At 44.1% G+C, this 10,097-nt stretch overlaps 1 pseudogene; it reads left to right on the top strand.

The window, feature by feature from the left end:
• The first annotated feature begins 9,152 nt into the window (after nucleotides 1–9,152).
• Nucleotides 9,153–9,605, top strand: LOC133074029 (small nuclear ribonucleoprotein E-like; annotated as a pseudogene).
• Nucleotides 9,606–10,097: the final 492 nt, after the last annotated feature.

Here is a 10,097-nt window from a genome sequence, read left to right as displayed (position 1 = left end):
TATAAACTTTATTAAATTATAGGCCTGCTCTCACTAATGGAAAGCAGATCACATTCATATATTTGGGGAAGCAGATTGTATTGTACTTGTACGTCCATTATCACATTCAAAACCAAACATTTATTAATCAATTTCTACATGCAGACCTTTTGATGAGGAGTATGCAAAGATCTGAGTAAGACTTTATCCCATTCTTCAAAGAGATCATCATCTGGGCAAGGAAGAGAAAAATAGGTGAGACAAATAATTAAAATGCTATTTAAAAATTTCATAACAGTGGATTGTACAAACTATCTGGAGAACATAACTGAAGAAATAAACTTTGTATACAAATTTTTGTTCTAAATCAGAATACAGGCAAAGTGAAACATTGGTCACAAGTGTCCTAAAATAGTCAGTGCCTTTTTGGGTGAGGAATAAGTGCCTTCTCAAATGTGCTTTCTCAAAAGTGCTAAAAGTAAAGGTTTCAGAAGGCCCTGGCATCTGGACAAATGTCCTAATGTTGGTCTGAACAGGACAGGATGTATTTTGCTGTTCTTTTGAGATAAGAATATTCCAAATTAATAGCAGAAGTATTTTGAGTTTGAGTACCTATACAAAGAGAAGAACTCTAGCAGAATCATTAAAACGTGATTTCTTTTCAACTTGGGAACATGTCAAAGTGTCCTTGAGGCTGGTAGGGCAAGGATTCCAGCATTCTCTGTCTTTGGGACGTGGAGCCTGAGACCTCAGTGGGGCCTCTTTCATTTGTCGACAACCACGACCTCAGCTTGATATCACGGCACAATGATGTGTGGTCACATCTGTAATAATTAAATGGAATTCATGTGCCCCCTATAATAGTTTTGAAATTATTTCTATAACAATGTAACTCTCACTCATTCATATTTAAATTTTTCCCCAGTGGCATGGAACAGGGTAGGTTTCCAGTTCTGGAAGGAGATTCTGCATGGCCTGTCACCTATCTTATTTCTGCTACATCTTTCCTACCATGAGGACTATTGCTAGTGAGCAGCTAATTATCATGGGATCACACAGGGAAGGTTCAGCTGAGGATGGATGATGCCCTGCAGTTTCTTCTCCAGGTGTAAAGAGTTGACATCTCAATGATAGTGCTTAAGATCGAGTCAGTCAGAATTCTTCTATAAAAAGAAAGGTTAAAGAAAAAAAAAAAAAAAAAACTGCTATGCATTAATTAACTTTACTCCATAGGAGGCAAGTAAGTTTGAGGTTTTGATGGGGTGTAGAGAGAAGTATCAATAGAAGAGTGAGGTCCGGATTGGTGCCTTTGAACAGGAGCTGTCATTAATTGCTGCTTGACCTAAGGTTTTCTCTTATCTTCCAGGAATCCTCTCAACATTCTTTCAGCTCCTGCCTGTCTGCCAACCTCCGGTCCATGTCCCTTCTGATTTGGCTTTTGCTTGGGGTCTCTGCAACCTCTTCCTGTCTCTCCAAGTCCTTTTAGGAGACAATTGACTTCTTGTTTCACTTCCTTTTGTAGTTCAGAGGACAAAGAAAATGAAAACTTCTGTGGTTCACACTCTGGCCTCCTTCTAATCAGTTTGTGGTTCCCTGATGACTGGGTCACTGACTCGGGAAGACTCTGCCTTCTGCCCCCTGCCAAGGTCCCTCCACCTACCTGTATTGTCTTTCTGAAGAGCAGACCCCTTCAGACCCACTGAAGACTCAGCCTCAGAGCCCGCAGCATGCAGGATTGTAGAGCCTTCATCTGACAGCCCTTTTCTTAAAGAAGCCAAACTCTCTTGGCCTTTCCAAAATTTAAAATATATCTTAAATATGCCAGAGCATGTGTTAAACAGAGTGGCATAGTAGTTTTCATATATCCAAGTTACTAGTTTTCTGGGGCCTGCCAACATTTCCATTTTAGGCTTCTGAGATTAAAAAGAATAATTTGAAAATATGTCAAAACTTTCCATTTTCCATCCAGGTCCTGGGTTTGGATCTTCTTGGACACTGTTGTTCCTTGGCCACATGTCTTTTGTCTCTTGGGTTATACTCATAATCCACTCACTGGAGGGTGGAGGGCATACAGGATACAGGTAGGGCAGGCTGTGTATTTCTAGTAAAGTGCTAGAATCAGAGACAGTTGAGTATGGGAAGAAGATGAAACCATGGACAGAAATTGGGTATTTATTGTCCATGAAAGCAGTATGATGGTTGCTGAAGGGAACTGAGAGAGAGGAGTCAGGTTTTTCAGTGCCGGGCATCCCTGAAAAGGGAGAGGCACCCCACTCTGGCTTAGTCTCCCTTTAGAGCCTCATTCATCAATGCTTTCCCCATCACACAGACACTTACAAGCCCTCATCATACAAGACACACCCTCACCTCCTCTCATCCCACTCACAACACAGAGGCACACACACACACTCACATCCACTCACACTTTTTATACGTGTGTGAATGTGATTTATACTGTACATTATATACACAAACACACATTCTCTCTCTCTGTCACACACACACACACACACACACACACACACACTTATACACATGTAAACCTTTTCAAAGTGTGATCCAAAGAGCAAGATACTGTTCTGGAGCAGAATGGAGTAGAGGGGACTCTAGGCTGGGCACATGAAGATCTGGTTCACTGTGTGACCTTGGTAGACCCTTCACCTATCTGAGCCTTGGTTTACCCACCTGGACCACATATTGGTTGAGTTTGCTCCCAGCCCCTGGGGAGGCGGGAATAGGCTTACGCTTCCTCAGAAAGTACTCCCATCACTCCTGCACTGAGGGCTTCTCAGAAACCAAAGAAGATACTAAAATGATTAATGGGGGAACAGAGATGAACCTGGCTCAGTCTTCCCAGTTAACGATTTTGTAACCTGCTGAGCTGGTCTGGCACCTTCAGACCTATTACTCAGCTCAGTTTTTTATTGGCCTTTTCCAGGCGTCCAATTAATTCCCCTTGACATGGCACCCATCCCTCCTGTTTTCACTCTCTGGGCAGCTGGGGATGGTGCTGGGGCCAGGCTTAAGCTGGGGGCAGTTTGGAGTGGTGGCAAGCCTGCCATACTGGCTGCATCCCAGAAAAGCGAGTCACCATGGGACACTGACCTCAAAGGGAGAGATGATAAGCCATTGCTTTTTCAAGATACTCACAGTCTCACATCACTTTGCTACAGGCAATGCACGTTCACACCTACTAATTACTTCATTGGGTTCTTACAAGAGCTCTAAAAAAAGAGACCTCAAATATTCTTATTGCAATTTTTGGTAAAAGGTTAAGCGACTTGCCTTATGGTCGTAGCTAATGAGGAGCAGAGGGGAGGCTGCACAGGGCTTCTTCTGATGTGACACACCAGGGCCTCTCCTAGAGCTTTTTATCACCTCTTAAGAACATGGTTGTCTGGAACTCACCCCTCCCTTGCCCTCACCGTGGTGAAGGGGCTCTTGGTGTCAGAATGGAGGATAGGAATCTAGCTTGTCAACTGGGTCCCCAGGGATCCTGACACCCTCTGGGTCTGGGGGCCCCAGATGTATGTCATCCAGAGACTGGGACAGGCTTGGTGTGGGGAAGAAACTGTGAAGTATGGGGAGCACATTATAGTTGTAATGATGAGGCCTGGCTTGAAATTCTGTGTAACATGACGTTCACCCTCCAATCACTCTCAGTTTCTTCACTCGATCATGAGGAAAATGAAGCCTGGGCTAGCCCTTCCCCCTACACACACACACACACACACACACACACACACACACACACACACACACATACAGCTGTCTGAGTATTAGCCAAGAAAGCACTGTTTGGGAAAGCTCTTATAACGCTCATGGGCAGTGGTGGGGGTGGTGTCATGTTAGTTAGGTTTCACCTTGGTGACAAACAGTCTCAATTTGTCAGGGGCTTACAACCATCCACCTACAGGAGGGGCTGCAGTTGGGGGAGCTCTGCTAGCCTCTGCTGGGGTAGACCGAGCTGCTCTCTGGGACAAGCTGTTCTCAGGGTGGAGATTGGAACAAAAAGGGCAGAGACAGATCCCCCAAATGTAATCAGATGTAGCCTACAGCCCATCTGCACTCTCATTTCATTAGCAAGTCTCTTGGCCAAACCTAAAATCATTGTGGTGGGGAATTACATATAATACTCTGCCTGCAGGGAACCATGGCCTGAGTAGAGAGGGAGTGAGTGGTTGTCAACACAGAATGCAGTTTAGCAGGGAGTGTTATTATACTGCCCATGGTTGCAGAGCTCACGAGCCTGACTCTCGTGGTTGAATCAAACTTTCTATTGTCTGGTCAGGTGGCCATCTTTTAGTCTGAGCATCTTTAATCCCACCCCTTCTGACACTTTTGCTGCTGCCTCTGTCACAGGGTTTCTTGTAGACCCTTCTTCTCTTCCATTTTCTGCCCCAGCAGTGTTCAAGTCTCAAGGGAAAAGCTCTGGCTTTCAGGGACCATACAACATAAATGCAAACAGGGAGAGGCAGCGGTGAATTTCAGCAGCCTTCCTGAGTACCTGGCAGCCCATTATTCAGCATGGCCTGGCAAACACACTCAGCTTTGCTCCTGTAAGAAGGACCCTGCGAGGTGAGAGAGCACAGAGAGAGGGAAGAAGACCAGCATTTATACCCCATGGAGGAACTAGTGTCATTAAGGGAATTTGCAGGATTCTAGAAGCTTAATGCTTGTAACTACTTCAGTGAGAGGAGGAAAAATGTCAGCATGAGTTCACCTGACCCCTCTTTCAGGAACATGTTACCCCAGGATGAGGAGGAGTCCCTGCGTCTGGGACCCCCACCACATATAGTTACTGAAGAAGGCCTGAACTGGCCCATAGCCGGAGAGAGCAGAGTGAGAGATCATGAGTTGGAGGCTCAGTAACAAGCTTCATCCTTAGGTGGCCCTCTAGTCCCTTCAGTGGATGCCATCATCACTGGGCATGTTGTCAGTGAGCAAGCCCTCTATCCCTTCCCCATTACCATTCCAAGGGTGCATATTGAGTGCTTCCTGGGGGCTGGGCTCATCCTTCAGTATATGGTGATGAACAAACCCCAGCTCCTAACCTGAAGAACCCATCATCTGCAACACAAGGCAGATGTGTGAACCAAACCTTATGTACCAACAGGGGCCCCTCAGGGATGCATGAGCATCATCCAGGGGGGTGCACACAAGACTTCTTCAGCTCTTGTTTTCTTTTCAGTAATGATAATAATTGCTAGTATATTTGGAGCACTTTCATCCCTTTATTTTGTTTTCTCTATGAACAACACTTAAGGTGATATACTGGGCAGTGGGGCAACATGAGAGATAAGCTGTCCTGGAATTCTAATCCTGGCTCTGCCACTGTATGAGCCCACATGAGCTATTTCACTTCACTGAGTCTTTGCTGGGACAATCGGGACAATAATACCTTCTTTTGAGGAGTCTTATAAAGATTAGAGCCAAAATATTCTCAATGTCTTGATCATATTTCCTGGTGACAAGCTGGATCAGATGGAGGCTTCCCACCAGACTGTGGGGCATGGCTTCCTCCTCCACTTAAATGTAACTCGATTAGGGAATGGGGTTCTAGAAGCTGGCCTTCTAAGACAACTCCCTGCACAGCCAAGAACTCAGATAGCTTAGAACCTGGGGTTAGGCTGCAGCCGCTGCAGTCACTGGGGCTTCTCAGGTGACACTAGTGGCAAAGAATCCCCCAGCCAATGCAGGAGACATGAGAGATGTGAGTTAGATCTCGGGGTCAGGACGATCCCCTGGAGGAGGGCATGACAACCCATTCCGGTATACTTGCTTGGAGAATTCCATGGATAGAGGAGCCTGGTGGGATATAGTCCACAGGGTCGCAAAGAGTTAGACATGACTGAAGTAACTTAGCATGCACATATATCCAGCAGTTGCTGACCTTCAACACTTCCTGAAAGGAGTTCAGGGCAGAAGTCTGGGGAAAATTGGCAGGACTGGCCTTCAGATAGTTAGATATTTTCAGGAGAAGATTTTATAAGCCCAATTTCTTGCATCTTCTCATATCTAGAGAAGCAATAAAATCATTAATGAAGACATCTGCTCCTCGAGACTAGCAGCAACCTTCTGCCAAAATATGTGCTTGACTGCACATATTGCCCTTAACAGTCATGTATATACTGACCTCCCCCTTTACCCATTTGCAACAGTTCCTCAGAGCTATCTGAGGGGTTGTCTCCCAAGCTATAACCCCCAATTGGCTCTGAATAAACCTTAACTCACAACTCTCATAGTTTACAGTCTTTCTCAGTCCACAGAAGCCTCTGAGCTTTTAAGCTTCTGTGTTTCACAGCTTCACTGTGATACTAGTGAAGCTGTGATACTACCTGCTTGATCCTAGCCTTCTTGAAACGATATTTATTGATGTTCACCTGAGCCTGTGCATTACCTGTGGTATACAGAGTCAGGGCATAAAGAACTGGCATAGGGAAACTTATAGACTGAATGTTTTTATCCCTCACAATCCATATGCTAAAACTCTAGTTCTCAATGTGAGAATATTTGGAGGTGAAGCCTTTTGGAGGTAATAGGTTTAGATGAGATCATGAGGGTGGGATCCCCATGATAGGATTAGTGCCTTTTTAAAAAGAGGAATGGATTTTGCTCTCTCAATCTCCAGCACCACCCCCCCCACCCCCACCCCACGCATTAAGGAAAATCCATGTGAGCATATAGAGAAAAGGTAGCCAGGAAGCAAGCTCTCATCAGAAACCAAATATACTGACAATGAGTGTGTGCAAGCTCATTCTACTTGCTGCACCACAGGATAATAAAATTGGAGACTAGGTATTGAGGCAAGGAATACAACTTTATTTGGAAAGCAGGCTGACTGAAAATATGGTAGACTAATGTCTCAAAATAACCATCTTGCTGGGGTCTGGATACTAGGTTCTTTTACAGAACAAGAGGAAGAGGAGGTGAGAAGTAAAGTAAAAAGGCCATTATCTTTCACGTATCTCCTGGAATGGCTAACCTTGGGGTAGGGATGTGTTAATAATCTCTTCTTTCTTGCAGCCATTCACAGGTAGACAGGGTCAAATTATCTCCCCCTGAGTTGAACAAAGGCACTTTGGTTTAACAGTCAGGCAGAGGGGCAGGAGTCTCTGAGGCAGGCTATTATATATGATTATAACAACAAAAGCAACAGCAAGCAAACGTTGAAGTCAGAGAAACAGATAAAACAGGGAATCAGAATTGACTCTTCCCTGTAACAACACCTTCATCTCAGACTTCTCAGACACTATACTGTGAGAAATAAACACCTACTGTGCTTTTTAAGCCACCTGGTCTATGGTGTTTTGCTATAGCAGCCAGAGCAGAGTAAGACAATCCTCGGACAGGATGAGAAGTGGGTAACAAATTTCCTACAATGTGGAAGCAGCTTTGGAACTGAGTAATGGGTGAAAACTGGAAGAGCTTTGAGGCATATGCTAAATAATCCCAGTATTATTAGGAAGTGATTTTGAAGGTAATTCTGATGAGACCTCAGAAAGAAAAGAGAAGGGCTGTAGGGAAACTTTCCATTTTCTTAGAGAATACATAAGCAATCATGTACAGAATGTTGGTAAAAATCTGGACAATAAAGGCCATTCTGACAAGGTCTTGAACAGAAATGAGAAACATGTTATTGAACAATGGGGGAAAGGTGATCCTTATAAAGTGGCAAAAAATCTTGGCTGAATTCTGTTTCTATTCTAGTGTTTTGTGGAAGGTAGAACTTGTGAGTGATGAAATTGGATATTAAGCTGAGATTTCAAAGTAAAGTGAGAGAGCTTGGTTCCTCCTGTCCGCTTATAGTAAAATGCAAGAAGAGAGAAATGAATTGAAAAAGGAACAATAATTTAAATATTTGGAAAATTCTTACCCTATCCATATTGAAAACAACAAAACAGTCCAAGAAATTCTGTTTGGAAGAGAACCCTAAGTGTGTGGCTAGCCAATAAGGAGATTAGCGTGGATGTGAACCAATGACCACCTAATCAGCCATTTCAACAGAAGCCAGAAACGGAAATAGTGCAAACTGTGACTAAAAAAACAAGAACAATAGGACAAAACAAAGGAAGACTGTAAACATGTGCTACTTCTCAAGAAAAGGGAAGAGTGATACCCAAGGTGATTCAGGGATCATCAGATCTGTCATGTCCACCATGGACCCCAAAGGGCAGGACTGGCTCCTCTTTGGTTTAAAAGGGTGGGACCAACTCTGATTTAGAGGGCCAGTACTTCAGGGACAGAGCCACCCCAGAGAGCCATGTGAGCAGCCCATGAAACTGAAAGGGCAGGACACCCTTGCCAACCTGAGGGCACAATACTATCTGTCCTGTGGGCGTGGAGGGCAGAGAATAAGACCAAAGAGGGTTATGCCTGACCCTTAAGATTTCATGGAACCCATTTGCCTTGGAGAGGCATCTAGCCTGGGACCCATCATCCCCTTTCTTCTGATTTTTCCCTTTTGGAATCAGAGTGCCTATACTATGCCTGTCTCGCCACTGTGATTTGGAAAAACACAACTGATCTTGTATTGTAGATTCATGGCTGGAGAATAATTTTGCCCCAGGATGAATTGTACCACAGGTCTCTCCCATATCTGATTCAGATACAATTTAGGTGGGACTTAAATCTGGCTTAAAACTCAACATTCAAAAAACTAAGACCCTTGCATCCAATCCCATCACTTCATGGCAAATAGGCTTGGAAACCATGGAAACAGTGACAGACCTTATTTTCTAGGGCTCCAAAATCACCATGGAAGGTGACTGAAGTTCAGTTCAGTCAATCAATTGTGTCCAACTCTTTGTAACTCCATGGACTGCTGTACTCCAGGCTTCCCTGTCAATCACCAACTCCCGGAGTTTACTCAAACTCATGCCCATCAAGTTGGTGATGCCATCCAACCATCTCAAACTCTGCTGTCCCCTTCTCCTCCTTTAATCTTTCCCAGCATCAGGATATTTTGCAATGAGTCAGTTCTTTGCATCAGGTGGCCAAAGTATTGGAGCTTAAGCTTCAGCATCAATCCTTTCAATGAATGTTCAGGACTGATTTCCTTTAGGATGGATTGGTTTGATACCCTTGCAGTCCAAGGGACTCTCAAGAGTCTTCTCCAACACCACAGTTCAAAAGCATCAATTCGAGTAGTGTGGTGCTTGTGAGTGTCCAGCATGGCATACCAGGGCCAGGGCCAGGGCCAGAAGGTGCAGAAGGTGATGGTGCAGCCCATCAATCTCATCTTCAGATACTTACAAAATAGATCGTGAATTCAGGTGTGGCTTTATGAGCAAGTGAATATGTGGATAGAAGGCTGTATCATTGGTTTTGATGAGTATATGAACCTTGTATTAGATGATGCAGAAGAGATTCATTCTAAAACAAAGTCAAGAAAACAACTGGGTCGGATCATGCTAAAAGGAGACAATATTACTCTGCTCCAAAGTGTCTCCAACTAGAAGTGATAGATGAAGTGAGAAATTGTTTGGCAATACCGTTGCATTTTTTAGGTGTCTTTTGTTAGAGATGTAGTTCTAAAACTTGTATTCATATTGTTCTGCTCACCCTTATGTTATTACCAGATGACAATAAATGCTGTGGGACTGTTTTTATTAAAAAAAAAAAAAAAAAAAAGCATCAATTCTTTGGCGCTCAGCTTCCTTTATGGTTCAATTCTCACATCCATACCTGACTATTGGTAAAACCATAGCTTCAACTAGATGGGCTTCCCTGGTGGCTCAGATGGTAAAGAATCCACCTGCAATGTGGGAGACCTGGGTTCGACCCCTGAGTTGCAAAGATCCCTTGGAGGAGGACATGGCAACCCACTCCAGTATTCTTGCCTGGAAAGGAGCCTGGTGGGCTGCAGTCCATGGGGTCACAAAGAGTCAGACATGACTGAGTGACTAAGCACACACTTGACTAGATGGACCTTTGTTGGCAAAGTAACATCTCTGCTTTTTAATATGCTGACTAGGTTTTTCATAGCCTTTCTTCCAACGAGCAAGAGTCTTTTAATTTCATGGCTGCAGTCATTGTCAGCAGTGATTTTGGAGCTGAAGAAAATAAAAAGTCTCTTACTGTTTCCATTGTTTCTCCATTTGCCATGAAGTAATGGG

Source organism: Dama dama, chromosome 19 (genome assembly GCF_033118175.1).
Source record: "Dama dama isolate Ldn47 chromosome 19, ASM3311817v1, whole genome shotgun sequence".
NCBI lineage: Eukaryota > Metazoa > Chordata > Mammalia > Artiodactyla > Cervidae > Dama > Dama dama.
Note: the sequence above shows the minus strand (reverse complement) of the source record. Positions and strands in the feature narration are given on the sequence as shown.